General features: G+C 45.7%; 1 protein-coding gene across 2 annotated transcripts in view; it reads left to right on the top strand.

Annotated features, from left to right (window-relative positions):
- The window catches only part of LOC138981132 (zinc finger CCCH domain-containing protein 10-like), a 114507-nt gene extending 93510 nt beyond the window's left edge, over positions 1 to 20997 (top strand). For both annotated transcript variants that reach the window (XM_070353972.1, XM_070353973.1), the window contains one exon: positions 18042 to 20997. The gene's annotated coding sequence lies outside the window, so the exon portion shown is untranslated. The remainder of the gene's footprint in view (positions 1 to 18041) is intronic.
- The last annotated feature ends 237 nt before the right edge of the window (positions 20998 to 21234 follow it).

Genomic DNA, 21234 nt, shown 5'->3' with positions numbered 1-21234 from the left:
GTCTTTTTACATTTAGTCAAGTTTTGACTAAATGTTTTAACGTAGAGGGGGGAATCGAGACGAGGGTCGTGGTGTATGTGCGTGTGTGTGTGTGTGTGTGTCTGTGTGTCTGTGTGTGTGTGTAGAGCGATTCAGACTAAACTACTGGACCGATCTTTATGAAATTTGACATGAGAGTTCCTGGGTATGAAATCCCCGAACTTTTTTTTCATTTTTTTTATAAATGTCTTTGATGACGTCATATCCGGCTTTTCATGAAAGTTGAGGCGGCACTGTCACGCCCTCATTTTTCAACCAAATTGGTTGAAATTTTGGTCAAGTAATCTTCGACGAAGCCCGGACTTCGGTATTGCATTTCAGCTTGGTGGCTTAAAAATTAATTAATGACTTTGGTCATTAAAAATCTGAAAATTGTAAAAAAAAATAAAAATTTATAAAACGATCCAAATTTACGTTCATCTTATTCTCCATCATTTTCTGATTCCAAAAACATATAAATATGTTATATTTGGATTAAAAACAAGCTCTGAAAATTAAATATATAAAAATTATTATCAAAATTAAATTGTCCAAATCAATTTAAAAACACTTTCATCTTATTCCTTGTCGGTTCCTGATTCCAAAAACATATAGATATGATATGTTTGGATTAAAAACACGCTCAAAAAGTTAAATCAAAGAGAGGTACAGAAAAGCGTGCTATCCTTCTTAGCGCAACTACTACCCCGCTCTTCTTGTCAATTTCACTGCCTTTGCCATGAGCGGTGGACTGACGATGCTACGAGTATACGGTCTTGCTGAAAAATGGCATTGCGTTCAGTTTCATTCTGTGAGTTCGACAGCTACTTGACTAAATATTGTATTTTCGCCTTACGCGACTTGTTTCTTTTCTCTATTTCTTTCTCTCAGGGTCATGACTTCACAGCGCAGTCTTGCTTGAAATTGTGTAGCAATCCAAGTCAAGCGCGCACACACACGCCTTGTCTGGCAGAATTATGGCCAGGAACTTTGCCAGTTTGCTGCCTGCACATCCCTTTGCCTGAACAGTCAAGGGAAAACCAGTGCTTGGCCTGTCTAAAAACACATCCCGCTGGAGGGATTTTGCAGCCAGCGCAGTGAAGATAAAGGGAAAAATTTTCTCTGCGCGCGCGCCAGCAAGCAGGATGTCCCAAAACTGTAAAGGGATTAATTCCTTGTCGTGTAAGCAACCAGGTTCACCACAACAAATCTGTTTGTGTACGTGTATGCTTTTACACGGGATACGAGCATTCTTCGAGCACCCTTCAACTTGCACACATACGATTAGCGTTGAAAACAATCAAATCAAAATAAATTTAAAAATACATTTTAAAAAATAACAGCGTTTTTGCTCCTTGTGTGTAGAGTATGATTTGTTTTAATATAAATTCATGTCGTAAGTGACACCTATGTCATTCTACAAAATTCATCCAGATATCACTTTGTGCACGAAGAAGCCAGGCCATTGATTGTTGGTGTGTGTTCAAGTCGAAGGAGGATGTTATCCATTGCACAAACCTGGACGGATCTGTTATGGTGAATACGATTGGTTGTGCGAGAGCGAGAAGGGTGGTTCATTAAAATCTATCTACCTTACAACTACACTACATTGGGGTGTGCACGTTAAAGATCCCACGATTGACAAAAGGGTCTTTCCTGGCAAAATTGTATAGGCATTGATAAAAATGTCCATCAAATACCCGTGGGACTTGGAATAAAGTAAAAAATTCCATCTCACACGGCATTAAGTCTCAGGAAACATGAATACACGCATGCAGGAAAAAACAAAATATGGGTAGCGCCGTATGTATGGCAGCTCGCTTTCCCCAGGGAGAAAGCAGCCCGAATTTACATGAGGGTAACCTCACTGGACTATAAATCTTATCCAATCCATCGGCCAATCCAGTCCAACTACTAAGTCTTGAGTGCGAGGAATAAATACGGTGAACCGAAATACCCACCTCGTCTTGCACACGGGCTGTGAACACGCACCTTCAGGCGTGGAGAACGATCTTTTGAACTCTGGGGGGTTTGATTATGTTAGCGTGTCTTGTTTGTAACGCTGTAATTGATTTAGGTTACTGTGCTTCTGCTTTTTTAATTAGATTTGTTAAGATTAGAAAGAGTAAGAGGAGAAGGTGTTGAGAGAGAGAGAGAGAGTGTGTGTACGCATACATTCATTACTATTCATTTAATTAGCACGTGATGTTTGCGAGTAGGTGATACTGCACCACACAAACGGGTGCATGCATACACGCACGTAAGCGCGCGCGAACACACACGCACACACACAAACACCATCATGTAAAACAACAAAGATCCGTTTAGTTTTTGACTCACATGCGAAGCAAAAGTGAGTCTATGTACTCACCCGAGTCGTCCGTCCGTCCGTCCGTCCGTCCGTCCGTCCCGGCGTCCGTCCGGAAAACTTTAACGTTGGATATTTCTTGGACACTATTCAGTCTATCAGTACCAAATTTGGCAAGATGGTGTATGATGACAAGGCCCCAAAAAACATACATAGCATCTTGACCTTGCTTCAAGGTCAAGGTCGCAGGGGCCATAAATGTTGTATAAGAAAGCTATTTTTCCCATTTTTCCCATTTTCTCTGAAGTTTTTGAGATTTAATACCTCACCTACATATGATATACTAGAATGAATACCCGCTTCGCCGGGTAGCCGGCTTCGCCGGGAAGAAGTACTTAGAGCCGTACGCCGGCTTCGCCGGGTCCGAACAATGGACCCGCCAAGCTCGCCAAGCTTAGGTCCCTCCCAGATTCGTGGAATGGGAACAGCACGAAAATGATTCAGTGGCCATAATGCCATTCCTGACCATATCGAGTCCCATCCTTGTCGACGAATGTAACCGTGTTCATCACCTTTGGAGGCGAACTCCACTCAAACAGGACTGAGCAAGTTAGAGCTTCTGAAAGGAAGGCCAGTACATAAAATTACACAAAAGCCGCCAGACCACATCACAAACAGAACTGAAAAATGCACAGGTGTTGCTCACATAGAGACACACACACACACACACACACACACACAAAAACACAGAGAAGCCGTATCTATAGAGAGATAGATGACAGTGTATTTTTCGCGTGGCTATAAATTGATTCGACCTTTGCACTTTGACAGTGAGGATAATTTACGGGTCCAATTTACGTTCTGGACACTGCGTTGACCTTCTAAAAATAGTAACAGTAACAGAACGCCGGGAATATCCGAAGACGCTCCTTGTCACACAAAAGTGCACCAAACGAAGGAAGGGAGGTAAACGCTGAAAACTTGGAGAAGATAAGGAAGAGTTACTTATAATGGTGAAATGAACACAAAAACTAAAATCATTTCAGCGCTGCGCGCTGAGAGCACGTGTTGAAATATCTCATCGATGATATTGTGTCCGGGGTGTAGCTGAATACGGTGTCCAAATTTGAAAAAGATCCACCGAGAACTTTGGCTTTGGTGTGTCGGTATGGGGGCCCTGGTAGCTGAGGTGGAACCAAAATAGCTGAGGTGGAACCAAAATCGGTTCCGCGCTGCGCGCTGAGAGCACGTGTTGAAATATCGACCAGGTTGTGTCGTGTCCCGGGTCTACCTGAATATGCCCACCAAATTTGAAGCAGATCCATCGAGAACTTTGGCCGTGCATCGCGCACAGACAGATACACAGACAGATACACAGACACACAGACACACAGACACACAGACACTAGTCGTATATATATATATATATATAGATAGGGCAAAGTAAGCCCCATCTTTTGATACCAGTTTGGTTTACCTTGCTTCAAGGTCAAGGTCACAGGAGCTCTTCAAAGTTGGATTGTATACATATTTTGAAGTGACCTTGACCCTGAACTATGGAAGATAACTGTTTCAAACTTAAAAATTATGTGGGGCACATGTTATGCTTTCATCATGAGACACATTTGGTCACATATGATCAAGGTCAAGGTCACTTTGACCCTTATGAAATGTGACCAAAATAAGGTAGTGAACCACTAAAAGTGACCATATCTCATGGTAGAAAGAGCCAATAAGCACCATTGTACTTCCTATGTCTTGAATTAACAGCTTTGGGTCAAGGTCACATGTATTTTGGTAGGAAAAATGTGTAAAGCAGTTCTTAGTGTATGATGTCATTGCTAGGTTTAGCTGAAGGTCAAGGTCATGTAAAGGTCAAGGTCAAGCATGTGAGTCGTATGGGCTTTGCCCTTCTTGTTTTTGCATGGCGTAAAGAGCCCCCTTCCTTAGTGCACATGTTTACACAAATCTAAAACCTAGCTGCTGTTTCTGCAGGGTGACAAAGTTTTTTTGGTTTAATGTTGCTAGGTTGATGTTGGTTTCAGTTACGAAATTAATCCCGCGATTAAAGATCACACTCTCCACAGGAAACAGCGATGCTCTTGATTAGATTTCTATTATGTGTCGAAGTTGAATGAAGGATCCTCTCACTCTGTGTGAAAGCATTGACAGGTTCGTGACGTTAACCATGACGGCTTACACAAGAATGAACGTACCTTTAACACTGTAGGCATCTGTCTGTCTTGCATCCACTTGAGTGAGATGAAAGCTGCGGCGAACAGAAATACCCACCTCGTTTTGCACCGGTTGTAATCATGCTCACCAAGGCAAAGAGAACACCCTTTTGAACTTCGCGGGTTTGATGATGCTAGCTGTCTTGGGGTGACGCCGGATGTAGTAACCGATTTAGGTTACAATGCTTCTTCTTTTTAATTAAATTTGTTGAGATCAGTCACAGAGAGAGAGAGAGAGAGAGAGAGAGAGGGAGAGAGAGAGAGAGAGAGAGAGAGAGAGAGAGAGAGAGAGAGAGAGAGAGAGAGAGAGAGAGAGGGAGAGAGAGAGAGAGAGAGAGATAGATTGTACATACTGATTCTGCTGCTGCTGCTGAAGATACAAGAGTCTGCAATTATCTTCTCTGGCCGTTTGTTTTTATACAGAAGAGATAAGGCCAGAAGTGCTTTTGCACATGAACGTAGCCGGTACCCATGATCTTATGAACATAATTGTGTTTACTGTGTGAGATTGCGCGATGTCCGTCGCGATATAACCTTCGTGGTTGAAAACGACGTTAAACACCAAATAAAGAAAGAAAGAAAGAAAGATTGCGCGATGTTGTTCTGTGTCTCACTTTCCAATGTGTCCGTTGTTGCGTTTCTGTCAGGCTGTCAGGCTGAAAGGGGAGTAACACAGCTCCCTTATTATGGAGAACAGTCATAGAAACGAAGGCATAGCGAAATCGTAGGTCACAGTACATATATAAAAGACAACATAAATAAACAGCTTTCTGTCTGAACATCAGTCAGAGAGATAAAGGTGAATGTTCAAAGTATATTCATGTAGAAACAAGTATTCGGTGCGCTCTGCTTAAACCAGTGACTTTGACAGGCTTTGCACAACGGTGGAGAAAAATAGATCCAACTGCAACTGCCGTTTTGCATTAACCGACGTTATAACTTATTATCCCACATAACACAATCATCACCCGGGAACCTCACCATGGAGTCGTAAGCACCGAGTTTAAATATATATATATACCTTCCTTTCCGTGTAAATGAATAACCTATTCATCTGCAAGAGATCTTTTCAGGATTTGTATTGGATAAGAGAACTCTTCCGCTTCAAATACCAAAAGTCAACAGCGTGCAGTCAGACTTGTTGGGCTGAATCAATTTTAACAATGGTCTCAGTTACGAAATTCATTCAGCATAAATATTTACCGCTCTCACGGGTGACAGATTTTTGGTGTGTGTGCAAGTACATAGGATGCCCTTATTTCATTACAAGCTTGGACGTATCTATGGTGGTCCAGAAGACGGGTAAGCACGAGAAGGAAGGTCGTATAACCTGTCTCAGCAGTTGCAGCTGAAACCCGTATAATGCTGCGTCGCTCACAAGAAATAACGGTTTTAGGTGTGACGAAAAAAAGAAAAAGGCCTGAGTTCGGTGATAAATAAAAGACTTCTTTTACAACCATTTGAAAAATACATACGCCCCCCGTGCCTGCCCGCATAACGAAATCGTTTTTCTCGTGTTTTGAACTTGCCAGTGTTACAGCACAGAGCAGAGTCCGTCCCGCACTTTGCTTTGTGTACATCACGTGGCCACCCAAACACCCGCACAACGCAACATTTTCACGAGAAAAACACGTTTATTTGTTTGCTTTGTCTGTATTACACATTTCTATTTACATTTACCACTGACACACCAAATTGTATACTTTAGTTTGCAAGTGAATCGTTATCATACCGTTATCACGTTAAATAACGTTATCACGAGACGAACAGAGATCTCAGAGATCGTCTGCTTCTCAACTCTTTCGCGCAAATCGTGTAATATCTATTTTTGTGAAAACCTCCCGAAGAAATGCAATGTCAACGGCTTCCACCTGCAACATAGTCGTGCTTATTTGGAATGTGACGTCCTGTTCTTCGTCAGTCACACCTATCTCGAAAACTAAGCGTCGCACAGAACCAGCGCCCTTCCATTAGTAGGTCTTAATTTAACACTGCGGATCGTTCGACTCCCAGCAAAGAGTGTATCCCTACGGAAAGTCCGTAGGGATACACTCTTTGCTGCCAGTCTCTGCGATTGTTAGGCAACAAAAAAAAAGGTCTGTTTACGGTAACATAGGCCCAAAAAATAGGGTCGGTAGGTCGGGATTTTTTTTTTTCCAAAAAAACATATTTTTACGTTATTTTGCAAAAAAAACCAAAAGATTTTTTTTTTTTTTCCCCAAATGCCAAAAAAAAGTCCAGGGTCGCGCGAAAAAAAATAGGGTCGGTCGGGTTACCGTAAACAGACTATTTTTTTTTTTGGCCTTAGGGGTCTGTTTTAAAAAGGCACATGGCTTGGCCCAGAGACTGTTTAGAGAAGACAGTGAGCTCTATCCTGCACTTTCTACTTGGCTCAGGTTGTGAATGCAATCATACGAGGGTTTTGGCAGGCAAGGAACCCCAGGGGTGACACTGACAGACAGTAGCACTCACCTAAGGGGCGAATAGTGCGACGCACGTGCAATGGCTCAAGCTGGTATCACCTGGTGCTGCTTCATTGAAAATCTGGGCTACACCACCGGGTATACTTTACACTCATGAGACTGTGAATCGACGAAGAGGATCTTTTCCCCTGTCAGGGATATGATGGTTTTTGAGTCACTTGAGAAAAAGTGACTCTATGTAATCGGTCTCTTTTCTCGGAAACTATCAAAGCGATCGGGCTCATATTTTGTTTAGTCGTGACCTCCAATGACCTCTACACTTTAACGATGGTTTCGTTGACCTTTGACCTTTTTCAAGGTCACAGGTCAGCGTCAAAGGAAAAATTAGACATTTTATATCTTTGACAAAGTTCATCGGATGTGATTGAAACTTTGTAGGATTATTCTTTACATCAAAGTATTTACATCTGTAGCCTTTTACGAACGTTATCAGAAAAACAAGGGAGATAACTAGCCTTTTCTGTTCGGCAACACACAACTTAACGTTGGGCTTTTCTCGGAAACTATAAAAGTGACCGGGCTCAAATTTTATGTGAACGTGACTCATTGTGTTGTGAATAGCAATTTCTTCCTGTCCATCTGATGCCTCATATAATATTCAGAACTGCGAAAGTGACTCGATCGAGCGTTTGCTCTTCTTGTTTAGTGGTTGTTTTTGTAGCCCCTGCAACCGTTTAGACTAATATCACCCTGTGCTGGTTCACACGAAATCTGGGCTGCTCGACCCAGTATAGTACATCCTTGAGACTGGGCTGCACCACCGGGTAGACTAATACACTCATGAAACGGAATCTACGAAGAGGATTTTTGTCCCCTGCCAGGGATATGACGGGTTTTTTTGTTTTCTTTTAGCCGCTGCAACCGTTCAACCAAAGATCTTGTATGTAGCATACAAGATCTTTGGTTCAACTAATATCACCCTGTGCTGGTTCACACGAAATCTGGGCTGCTCGACCCAGTATACTATAGTACATCCTTGAGACTGGGGAGGATATTGTTCCCCTGTCACTGAACCGACATTGTTGTTTCGGTCTACTGAGTGCCTCCATGCAAGGGGTCACGCTATTATCTACCTGTGTTGGTTCACTGAAAATGTAGGCTGCTCCACAGAGTATGCTATTATATCCCTGGGGAGGATATTTGTCCCTCTGTCATAGATCTGGCATTGTTGTTTTGGTAGACATAGTACATCCGTGAGATCTGGAGATGTGAATCCTTTAAAGGGTCTACTTTTTTGTTTCGGGGAAGGATTCATCCTTGATTTATCGTGTGTGTGTGTGTGTGTGTGTGTGTGTGTGTGTGTGTGTGTGTGGAGTGGCACACAGTACAGTTCATTGAGGTGCACGTCTAGAAACTTGAGAATGGCACTTCCTTACTCGTTTTCTCACACTGCTTTGCCGCTGCTTGTTCGGCACAGGTGTTGCAGATCAAAGCGCGGAGTGTGCACATGCACTGATTTTCCTGTCCTGTGACACTTTCCGAACTCGCGAAGCCACATTTGATGAAGGTGGCATGCACGCTAATTACAAGCCGCTTGGCACACATTTTCTCGATTGTGGATAATGATACTCCCTTGCCAGCTCCTGCATGGCTTCTGCAAGAAACCAGAGTACCGTACCGTTTGCATGTCAACATTCGCCGTTGATGCGTTGTATATTAGATATCAAATTGGTGGCAAAATCAGGGGTGGGGTTGGGGGGTAATACTCTTTAGGTGAGTATTAATCTGAACTAATGTTTGTCTCAGAATAATATCAACGTATATATGTGCCTGTCTGCCCGGAAGTTTTGCAGCGTGCACTGAAGGAGAGGCCAGCTTTGCTGTGCGGCAAAAGAGAGGGAGGGAGGGAGGGAGGGAGGGCTTCCGTTTTTGCCTTGCTTTTCGATCGTTCCGTTAAAACAGACTTCTGCATTTTTTAACAGAGAAGTGGAAAGGGAAAAAGTTTACAGACGTTGATTTAGATTTATTATCTCATCGCTAAGAACAGCGGAAAAAGCATTTTGGGGGCATCGTAGAGGCTTTCCCTTTGGAATTGATTTTGCATTTGGGCGTGGGTGCCTGCACTTTGGCGCAAACCTCGTTCTTCAGCCAGTTGATTCTTTTAGGCCAGTTGCAAAGTGGAGTTTAACTCAGAGTTTTTGTGTGTGTTTTTTTATGTGCATTTTCTTTTCTTTTCGTAGACTCCGCAACCCCTGTGCTGTTTCGCCCCTTCGCTTCGTTCGTTCTGCCTTTTAAAGTGTTTTTTCTCTCAGTTACTTGAAGCTAAAATGTAAATATCAGATGTGAATGATCGTGTTCCTAGTACCGCCATTCCGACTTATTCCCTCCTCCCTTTTTTGCTTCTTCTTCTAATCAATGCATGCAAGCGCAATCGAGTCGTTAAGACTTTTTGACTGTACGATGATTTTTCTTTTATGGTTGTTCAAATCTGAAAGTGTCTTCAACGTTTCAAACTTACGGGTCACCTGCCGACTGTTACATTTATCGGAGCTCCCGTGATTGATTTTGATGCTTTTTCATCAAATCCTTTGGTGATCTTTCTTCCGCTTTCTTCAGTTTCGTTCAGCCAAAAAAACCTTTAACAAATAAGTAAGAGTGTGATAGTGTATCCAGTTCACGCGTCTGATTATGCTTAAAGGCACAGTAAGCCTCCCGTAAACCATCACAGATACTGTCAGGCTTTTACACACAGTACAAACACCCTTCCATTTGAACGCTCACCGAACGGGAACATCCTAGGTGCCCTACGTAAAGAGAGAGCAATTAAATATCATATTCTTACTCCGAATCACATTAGCATTGAGTCACCTGAGATGCTTATCACTGAAAAACGCTTACCCGGCTAAAGAATTTAAAGGGAAGCAACCCCATCACCAAAACGAAAGTGAAAGTAGCTTTGGTAATGGGCCAGTACACCGGGAGTTACCTCCCATACGGGTGTATGCCACGTCACTTCCTCTAGGAACACGTGCCTCTTATCATACGTCTTTTTCACCTCGGAGAGGACGGTTCACTTTTTGACGCTCTGTGGCTGACCTTGTGTGTTTGAGTGACACCCGCCGGCCACGTTACCCAGCTTGTCTGCTCGCCTTGCCTACAGTTTGGTGAGCTCGTTCCCGTTTGTTGTTGGTTGTTTGCGCTGTTTCGTTACTGTACGTTGTCCGTTTTTTACGGACTTGTGTGTCAGTGACTTGCGTGTTTCGCCATTTTGTTGTGTGAGTTAGTTAGCTAACTCGTGTGACTTTGCTAGTAGCTCTGCGTGCCCTCTTTCTGTTTGGGCAAGTGTAGCTTTAGTATTTTGTTGACGCGTAAGCGTGTGTGTTTACTGTGTTTTCAGTCGTTTTGACTTACGTTTCAGTAAATCTTTTTGCTTTGCCACGTGTTGTTGACGTTTGTGTCAGTGTCTTGCGTGTCGCCATTTTGTTGTGTGAGTTAGTTTTCTAGCTCGTGTGACTTTGTTTGTAGCTCTCCGTGCCTCTGCTTGTGGGGCAAGTTTAGCTATAGTATTTTGTTAACGCATTAGTGCGTGTGTTTACTGAATTTTCCAGTCGTTTAGACTTATGTTTCAGTAAATTTTTTCGCGTTGCCACGTGTTGTTGTCAACATGTCTGATTCAGACAAGCGCCGTGGCAAGTCGGACCCCAAGGGGAAAATTAAGGCTAAGTCTTCCTCTTCCAAAGCAACGTTACTTGTTACAGACCAAGAGCGTAACACTTTGTTGGCTGTACCAATTTCGGCGCCTAGCGCCGTTACTACTTCTGCTTCTTTTGCGGCGCCTAGCGCTACTGTTACTTCTGCACCTGTCTCTACATCGGAGACTTCGTCTTCTTTGTTAGCACCTGGACAAGGTGCGTTGGTTTCCTCTCTGTTAAAGTCACTGGTTCCAGAAATCCGCAGCTTGGTGCAGGCAGAATTTCAGCGTTCCGTCGCCAGCAGTTCGGCGTTTCCGGCATCTGGCAGTGACGTCCGGGCTTTGGCTTCCGTGTCTTTGTCCTCCACTTCCGGCTTGGAGCAGCGTCCTCCCTCTTCAGCGTCGGTTGGTAAGCAGAGCTGGTCCGATAGCCCTCGTGAGGCGCCTGGACGTTCTCCTTCGGGGGACAGCTCTTTCGCATCGGGTCACGACCGATACCTTGCTGATCTTTCATTTCCGGCGATAACCTACGAGGCCCCGGACTTGTTCGAACAGCGGCGGCAGTCGGTTTCGACTGCCGCATTTCCGGCACTTGCCGGAAGTGATGATCCGTCCGCTCCGGCACGCTACGGCGGTCGCGGCAGGATGGAGTATTCACTGGCTTCCGGTCCTTCCGGATCGCGAAGTCAACCAGTGCAGTCTTCACTTCCGCATTTTGCGGTTCCGTTGACTACACTTCCGGTTTCGGCCGGAAACGCTTCTTCCTCTTCTGGTGGTTCCTTCCGGATACCAGATAGTGGATTACAGCGTGCGCCTTCCGGTTTTCAAGCGCCTAGGCTTGAGCAGGCATCACTCCACTCAGTCGGGGGAGTGACGTCAGCTCATCCAGCTCCGGTTTTTGCGGATGGTCGTCCTGCTTACCCTTTACCTTCACAGGATTTTGGGCGGCAGGATGACGTTAGTGCTCAGGCTTTTCCGGTTTCCGGTTTGCCAGGGCATGCTTCTGCTTCCGGAACTGGTGACTTCGGTCATGGTTCCACGTGTGACTATTCTGATGCTCCATCAGTGGTCAGCGAGGAGTCGCGGGGCGTGTTTCCGTCGAAGCTCAAGTCTGTTCTTGACGTCGCGGCGGAAGTAACGTCTCGTTATTTTCCTGAAGGGGTGGTGGCTGCGGACTCTTCCGCATCATTCGTTCCTTCTGCCATGGCGGACTTCCGGCCGGCACAGGAGGATGTTTCTTCCTTCCGGTTCGCCGAGTCTCCGTCAGTGGCTTACCATCTTTCGCATTCACTGGTTCGTCCAGCACATGCGGGGAGTGGTATTCGGCCAGTGCCTGTTCCGTTACTGCTTCCTTTTGGTCCAGTTCCGGAATCAGCTCAGCAGTGGGTGGCTTCAGCTGCCCAAGCCTCTTCCTTCGTGCCTACGGCCAATAGGAAGCTTGGCATGCCCAATCAGAGCCAGAATTGGCTGGCGTCTTTTGCACTCCCTAGGGCTACCCTTCCGGTTTCCCGGGAATTGCTGCCTCTTCTGACTAAACCGATCAAGCGTGATTCGGTTTTGCCGGTTTCCGAGGCTTCCCTTCTCTCTGCTGAGGAGGTTGGACGTCGGCAGATCGAACTGTCCTCCATTGCGGAGACTCTCGTTCGGGCTCTGTCTCGGGCATTGACCGATTCGCTAGTTCCTTTCACTCTCAGTGAAGAACAGAATGCGGACGATGTCTCTGCGCTTTTGGCCGCATTGGCCAAGGTCAATGAGGAACAATTGCGTCTTTCCTCCCTGCAGTACACCCAAGCGGTACTCTGCAGGAGGGATCTCTTCCTCTCGCAGTCCCAATTCACGGAACTGGCTACTAGGGAGACCTTGAGAGTCTCCCCGGTCTCAGAGGAGTCTCTCTTCTGTCCGCTGGCACTGGATGCCAGACAGAAGGAGATTCAGTCAAACAAGGACAGTCAGTTCCTTGACTACACTCTGAAGGGGGTGAAACAGTCTCAGCCTTCTAAACAGAAGCAGGCTCAGACATCGTCTAACCCCAAGCCAGCTCAGAAGCGGCAGGCTCCGCCGGCCGCTCGTGGTGGTAAGAAGAGGACGGCATCGGGGAGGGGGCGTGGCGGCTCTGGAAGTAAGCCACACCCCCAATGAAGCGCTCCCGATCTCACCTCCCTCCCGCCCTCCACCTTGGTGATGGCGGGAGGCCCCTCCCGGGCACTTTCTCGTTGGATGTTGGTAGTAGACAGCCAATGGATTGTGGGAGTGGTGAGATCGGGCTTCCGTCTACTCTGGCGGGAGGAAAAGGCGCCTCTTACCCGAGTGCCTCCGCGGTTCAAGCCCCCCTTCTCGCAGGAAGCACGTTCCGTCTTGCAGTCGGAAATTGCCTCCCTGGAGCAGAAGGGCGCGGTGGAGAGAGTTCGGGTCCACAGCTCCCTGGGATTTTACGGGCGTCTGTTCGCTGTTCCCAAAGCATCAGGAGGATGGCGTCCCGTGTTGGATTTATCTCTCCTCAATACTTTCTTGAGGGAGATAAAATTCAAGATGGAGACGCCAGCCTCTGTCCGAGACTCTCTCCGCCCAGGAGACTGGGTGACCTCGATCGATCTCACGGACGCATACTTTCACATTCTTATGCATCCGGCCGACCGGAAATGGCTTCGTTTCCGGTGGGGAGATCAGATCTACCAGTTTCGCGCACTCCCTTTCGGGCTGTCTCTCGCACCATGGATTTTCACCATGGTGGTGAGACAGGTCTGTGCACTGGTGAGGTCCCAGGGTATCCGTCTGCGGGCTTATCTGGACGACTGGCTCATCATGAACCAGTCCCAGAGCGGCTGTTCGCAGGATACCCTGACGGTTCTTCGAGAATCCAACTCGTTGGGGTTCTCGATCAACCGGGTAAAGTCGGAGCTGACCCCGTCACAGACATTCACTTATCTGGGGATGTCTTTCGACACGGTCGCTTGGACTGTCCAGCCTTCTCAGAGAAGGGTGGACAAGCTCCAAGCCCAGATTCGCTCCACTTTACCTCTCCTGATGGCTTCCATCCGCTCGCTCGCCTCCATCTTGGGGCAGATGGAGTCTATGGCTCTTCTGGTTTCACTGGGCCGGGTCCACAAACGTCCGCTTCAGTTCGCGCTGAAGCCGTTTGTGGACTCTCCTCTGGTGGACTGGGACGCCCTCATCCCTTTGCAGGGATGGTTCCAGTCTGCGACCCTTCCGTGGTTGGACACGGAGTGGGTCTGCAGAGGTGTTCCGATCGTCGTGCCCCTCCCCGACCTGGACCTCTTTACAGATGCGTCCAGGGAGGGTTGGGGGGCACATACAGATCTTCAGACTACTTCCGGTCTGTGGACGACGGAGCAGTCCTTGTGGCACATCAACTTGCTGGAGCTAGAGGCAGTTGCTCTAGCTCTGGCCAAGTTTCTGCCCTCCCTGTACGCCAAACATGTTCGTCTGTTTACAGACAACATGACAGTGGCGGCGTACATCAACAAGCAGGGAGGCTCGCGGTCCCCGTCTCTCTCGGAGAGGGCTTGCGAGATCCTGGTGTGGTGCTTTCAGCATCATATCACGATCTCGGCCAGGTACCTTCCAGGGAGGCTGAACACTTTGGCGGATGCGCTCAGTCGTTCCGGTACAGTGCTTCAGTCGGAGTGGACGATCACTCACGGGGCACTGCTTCGCCTTTGGGCCCAGGTCCAAAAGCCTCTGGTGGACCTTTTTGCCACAAGGTACTCAAAGAGGCTTCCGGTGTTCGTCTCGCCATTCCCGGACCCTCAGGCATGGCGAGTGAACGCTCTGGACTTTCCCTGGACGGGTCTGGAGGCGTACGCCTTTCCTCCCTTTCCGTTACTCAGCCGAGTAATCCGGAAAGCGGAGATGGAGGAGCCGGCCCTTCTTCTTCTGGTCGCTCCTCTGTGGCCGTCGCAGGTCTGGTTTCCAGATCTTCTTCGGCTCGCCCAAGGGCCCCCCATTCCTCTCGCACTCGTGCGAGGGGAACTAGTGCAGCCCCGAACAGGCATTCCACACGAGGAGCCCAGTCTTCTGAAGCTTCACGTGTGGAAGTTGTTCGGGACTCGCTGAAGCGCTCTGGGGCGTCGTCTTTGACTCTGGACTTGGTGGCTCGCTCGCATAGAGCGTCCACCTCTTCAGTTTATGCTTCCCACTGGAAGGCATGGACTGCCTGGTGTTCAGCTAGAGGGGTGAGTTCGGTGGCTCCGCGCTCTATTCAGGTCGCTAACCACCTCTCTTTCATGTCTTCGCAGGGCGCCTCAGTCTCCTCGCTGAGGGTCCGGCGCTCCGCTATCTCGGCGACTCTTAAGCAGATTGGTCGTTCTGTTCGAGTCGGGGGTGTTATAGCTGCAGTCATTAAAGGGGCTGCTCTTAAGGAAGCTAAAGCTCGTTTGCCCGCTCCCAAGTGGGACTTGTTTTTAATCCTGGAATTCCTTCGTTCTGCGGATTTTGAGCCTTTAAGCGAGGCCAGTCTGATCAATGTCACTCGCAAAGCGCTGTTTCTCCTTTTGTTGGCTACGGCCCGACGGGGTAGCGAGGTCCACGCCCTGTCGGGTCAGCCTGGAGATATCTCCTTTGAGCCGGACGGTTCCGCATCTTTGCGTTTCCGGCCTGATTTCCTGGCCAAGAATCAGTCTCCGGGGCAGGCCTCTCCGCTGGTTAGAGTTAAGGCTCTGACCAGCGCGTTGGCCCCGGATGACCCCGATTCGGTCAATTGCCCTGTGAGGGCACTTCGTCTGTACTTAGCCCGGACTCAGCCGATTCGGTCTAGTTCTCAGAAGTTGTTGTTTATCTCTCTCCTTACTAGGCGCGAGAAAGATTTGTCGAAGGTAACGTTGGCCCGGTGGGTGTCCTCGCTCATCAAGCAGGCTTATGAGTGGAGTCGCACAAAGAGGGGGGGGGTTATGCCCTCCTTGCCACTTGACTCGGCCCGAGCCCATGAAACGAGGGCGTGGGCATCCTCTCTGGCAGTTCTGCGCTCCAGACGTCTAGAGGAGGTGCTGACAACTGCGTATTGGCGTTCCGAAGATGTTTTTATAAACTTTTATCTTCGGGACGTCACAGCTCTTCGACAGGATGGCTCCAGAGGCCTTCCAGCGCTCATAGCAGCAGGCCAGTTCCTGTCCAGAACTTGATGGTGAGTTTTGATTCATTTCTAGCCCACCGCCTTGTTGATGTTATCTGCTAATGTGATTCGGAGTAAGAATATGATATTTAATGGAAAATTTCCTAAATAAATTTTCATTTAATTAATATACTTACCCGAATCACATACTGTATTCCCTCCCACCTGCCCCGCTTATGGTTTTAAGATTTTTTAAAGCCGTATGATAAGAGGCACGTGTTCCTAGAGGAAGTGACGTGGCATACACCCGTATGGGAGGTAACTCCCGGTGTACTGGCCCATTACCAAAGCTACTTTCACTTTCGTTTTGGTGATGGGGTTGCTTCCCTTTAAATTCTTTAGCCGGGTAAGCGTTTTTCAGTGATAAGCATCTCAGGTGACTCAATGCTAATGTGATTCGGGTAAGTATATTAATTAAATGAAAATTTATTTAGGAAATTTTCCATTTTCAAAGAATTAACTTTGCGGATTGTCTCCTCACACAATCGGACCGTGGTGTGTTTTGGCGCTAGACCTAACTTTTAAAATCTAAATAATAAATTGACAGCTTGTTACACAAACATTCTTAAATCACAAAAGAATTCTTTTTTCATCAAGACAAGATCAGTACAATTCGAAGTTTTGACAGTTTGAAAAAATAAAAGCCCGGAAGCAGGGTCACACAAGGTCGTGGTTCTCGTAGCAGACGACGGTTTATGCCTATCGCCAGTTCCTCTTAACAGTCAAAAGCCATCGCTAGAGTTCTTGTGAACCACAGCCGTTTGTTTCGTGCATAGTCAGAGGTACATAATAACGTGCTATTGCAGATAAGCTCACAGCGAATTACAAACTGACGACAACATTGTGAAAAGGGGAAACTGGATCACACGGGTTCACGATGGCTCAGGGGTAAGATAAACAACGCAAAAATAAAATCTTTGAAAATTGCTCGCTCTTTATGGAGGGCACCTAGGATGTTCTCAAGCGGTGAGTGTTTAAATGAAAGGGTGTTTGTACTGTGTGTAAAAGCCTAACAGTATATGTGATGGTTTACGGGAGGCTTACTGTGCCTTAAGTCACAAATCCTCTTTCGAAAGCTTTTTTCAGACATGTGCACACTCAAAACGCTAATGTTATATGAAGTCTTCTATCGCGCGCGTATCTCCAGACTCGGACTCAAGGCGCAGGGATCTATTTATGCCGTGTGAGATGGATTTTTTTACACAATACATCACGCATTCACATCGACCAGCAGATCGCAGCCATTTCGGCGCATATCCTACTTTTCACGGCCTATTATTCCAAGTCACACGGGTATTTTGGTGGACATTTTTTATCTATGCCTATACAATTTTGCCAGGAAAGACCCTTTTGTCAATCGTGGGATCTTTAACGTGCACACCCCAATGTAGTGTACACGAAGGGACCTCGGTTTTTCGTCTCATCCGAAAGACTAGCACTTGAACCCACCACCTAGGTTAGGAAAGGGGGGAGAAAATTGCTAACGCCCTGACCCAGGGTCGAACTCGCAACCTCTCGCTTCCGAGCGCAAGTGCGTTACCACTCGGCCACCCAAACCAAATTTCAGTAGTTTTTAAAATGTTTCAGTAGTAAGCTGTAACGACAGTTCAAGACATAATTCTGCTCACAAAGCACACAAACTGAAACACTATGACGCAGTAGAATGGGAATGACTATTTATTAACAAGCCAAGGTGAAACATCAACACTGTTGTCTTCTTTGGTGACAGAGCTGGTGTCTCCTCTTCAATATCTGAATCTCGCCCTCTTTTTTTCTTTTCCATGTTTCACTTCAATCACAAGTTGCCACGCAGACGCTGGACGAACTAAGTCTAAGAACAAAGACTCAATGCTGAGAACACGCGCGCTTCCGATAAATCGGAAAACGTCTTTTCAGCGCAATGGCAAACTAATTGGTCAAAACATCTTAGAACAGAAAAAAGTGTAATAAAAATTTTTGAGTAAAACAACGGAAGTTTGGAATTTTAATTACAAATCCGTAGCACCGTATTCTGCATATGAAAATCGGAGAAATTACGGAGAAACCGTAGATGTGCACAGGTCTTTTATTTTCAATTTTTTTTTTTAATGTAGAGGACGAGTGCTGTGTATGGTTACTGATCCAGGCTTCCGTGTCTGACTATGCTTTTTTTCTTCTCCCAAACCATTCTTCCCATTTCCACTACTTTCTTCAAAACTCATCAGACAATTAAATGGTGCTCTATGTTTGTGTTTTACAGATGGATTCCCGAGAGACAGGCATGACTTCACGGCTTCTGCTTTTCCTGAACGAACTACAGCGCAGCCGAAGCTTTCCTGTGTATGTGGAAGGATGTGTCCGAAATTCGTACTGGGAACATCGTCCACCCTGATCCGACCATCAGCATCAGCTTTGGGATTTAAACTAATCGCTGAGGCGATCTCCCGCAATATGTCGACGCTGAGTGCAGACAGAGACACTGCATCTGATCGATTCCCGCCTCGAACGCTGTTCTCGGTCGGCTGAAAGAGGAGGAGGAAATATCACCCAACTTATCGATAAAGAAAAAGAAACAACAACAAAAAGAAACACCTGATATCCCGATGTTGCGGAAAATGTTTTGATGGCAGATTATGCAGGCCCCAAAATAAAAGCAAACAAAACGCCTGATATATCGATGTTGCAGCAAAGTTTCTGGTGGCATGTGATACGAGAATCAGCTTGAATACGCCCCAAAATATGTCATCAAAACTGCGAAGAAAGTGCAAATCATTGTGGTAGTCTTTCTTGACCATCATGTATCACGCGAGTGAACGGCAAAATCACAATAACACTTACGACAGCAAACCACCTGATTCCCTGATGTTGCAGCATGGTCGGCATGATATGCATGAATCATGCAGGTTCTCTCCTAACAATAAGAAGATACTGCAATCCGTGTTGTTGTCTTTCATGGGCCGCATATGTACGGACACCACTGGTCAGCGAACAAGACAAAACAATCACCTGATACCTTGATGTTGCAGCAACATTGTTTGTGGCAAGAATCAAGAAAGCCACAAAAAGTGCTCGCCAAAAGTGCAAAGAGAGTGTGGTTGTCTTTTTGGGCCATCATGTTTACGGACGCGAACAATGAACAGCGCTGAACAACTTAAGCCCAGAACTATTCCAGTCAGGAGAGAAACAGTGGAATGAGCAAAAGCTGCTGACTGTTCTTGAGGAGACCGTGCGGTCAGTCTTGGAACTGATTGACTTCCGTTCCTTTATACTCCGTGCAGGAAGTGTGTTTTATGAAAAGCGCACAATTATCGAAGAAATTACACAGCATTGACGAGCACGCCTTTAGTATTAAAAGGTAGATTCCGTTCAACGTTTGGAGTCATTATTTTTCTTCTTTTTCAAATGCTTATTCCCGCCAGTGTTTTTTTTAATTCTATTCCTTTTTTACATTAAGTCAAGTTTTGACTAAATGTTTTAACATTGACAGGAAATCGGTGGGGTGTCTGTGGAGCGATTCAGAGAAAACTACTGGACCGACCTTCATGAAACTTTACATGAGAGTTCCTGGGTATGACTTTTTTTTCAATAACTGTCTTTGATGACGTCATAAACGGCTTTTTTATGTGAAAGTCGAGGCGGCACTGTCTGTACCCTCATTTTTCAAACAAATTGATTGAAAGTTTAGTCAAGTAGTCTTTGACTCAGTCCGGACTTTGGTATTGCATTTCAGCTCGGAAGCTTACATTTTAATTAATAAGTTTGCTCATTAAAGACGATTTTTCACTAAAAGATTAACAGTGATTGCATTGCATTCCCCATCTTCTCCTGAAATCAAAAATGTATATTTATATTGTGTTTACTTCAAAAACGTGCTCAGAATTAAAGATAATAGTCTGTATACTATGTTCGGATGCTTCGCCGCGACGAGCGTGACCCGTCTCGGTCTTCGGGGAAGTTTAGCCGAGACTATCTGAATGTAGTCTCGACGATGACTGGTTTTTGGTGTTGATCTTTTTGTTTGATGCCTACAGGTTGACTTAAAGGCACAGTGCAGCTCACAGCCTTCGTTTTGCGTTTTTGTTGCAGCTGAGTGCATTTACAGTTCAAAAATCCTCCTATGGTAGTAAAACAAAGCCAAAACTACCCAACGACGACATCTGTGAAGCTCGACAGTTTCTTGTTCACGCGAGTGCATACATTAACCTAGTTATTACGTGGTGTTTGGTCGGAGTTCGATTCAACTGAGTGATTCCGGCCTCCATTTTGTTTTACACAAACTCATGATGACGTCTGACATAGTTTGCTTAGTGACGTGTCTTTTTGTGCATGATGTGGTGATCACCTGATCTAAATTTAGATCTAAAAATAGGCCAAGACCAGCCGGGTCCGAGTACGAAATTAATTCGTAAAAAAAACGCAGTTCTTGACTCGTTGGGTGCAAGTCAATGAAACTTGGTAGTTCTTCTAACGGATAGCTGCCTGAGGTATGACTAAAAGCCCCAGGGGCTCCGTGCACCTGGTTTTGACAAGTTCAGTACCTTTAATGTTTTTATATCGCGACTTGTTTTTCTGTTTTAGGGGGTGGGGTGGGAAGGGTGTTATTTTTTTCACTCAGTTTGTCATAGTAATGTTCTGTTGAAAACACCAGCACGTGCATAGACGAATGAACATTTGTAAAGTTACATAAACGATATTCTCGATCGAAGCAGCTTGTGTTTTGACGCGACAAATGTAAAAAAATGTGCCTCTTGAATGACTTATGAACGCTGAGCTATTTCACAAAGGAATATATTCCTTTGGGAAATAGCTCAGCGTTCATAAGTTGACCGCTGTTTTCTTCAGATGAACGACCTCGCCGATTTTAAAAGATGCCATAACTTACTGTTTTGAGCACTTTTATTACACTTGGGGTGAAATCGATGAAACTTGTAGACTGAACAACACTGTCCTGTTTGATGTGCGATTGACAAAGTCAGCAGAACATCGAGAATATGAATGTTACAGGAAAAACAGCACACATTTTCATTGTGGAGTAGAGTATTGAGTCAGTTGTAATGTATAAAATTGAGTGACTTGAGTTGTAATTTGTGAAGTTGAGTGATTTGAGTTGCAATTTGGGAAGTTCAGTGACTTTTCAAAATTGAAAACGCGTTTATTATTTTTATCATGTAAAATTGTACTTTGTTTGCTGTGGGGAATCAAGACTTCTGACAGACTTTGTGAATTGTCGGTGTTAGTAATTTGGCGGTGGGTTTCAACGATGTCAATTGTGCAATGTATATATGTGTGTGTGTGTCTGTCTGTGTGTGTATTTGTGTGATTTTGTGTGATTGTGTTCTGCTGAATGACGTACGTAAGCTTATCTGGTCAACAGTATTAAGGTCAGACTTATTATCATTTTTGAATTGTAAATTTTCGGGAGAGGAGAAAAACAATTGTAGATATGGTTGATA

The sequence above is a fragment of the Littorina saxatilis genome, linkage group LG12 (assembly GCF_037325665.1).
Source record: "Littorina saxatilis isolate snail1 linkage group LG12, US_GU_Lsax_2.0, whole genome shotgun sequence".
Classification (NCBI taxonomy): Eukaryota; Metazoa; Mollusca; class Gastropoda; order Littorinimorpha; family Littorinidae; genus Littorina; species Littorina saxatilis.
The sequence above is the reverse complement of the archived record's forward strand: the minus strand, read 5'-3'. Positions and strand labels throughout refer to the sequence as shown.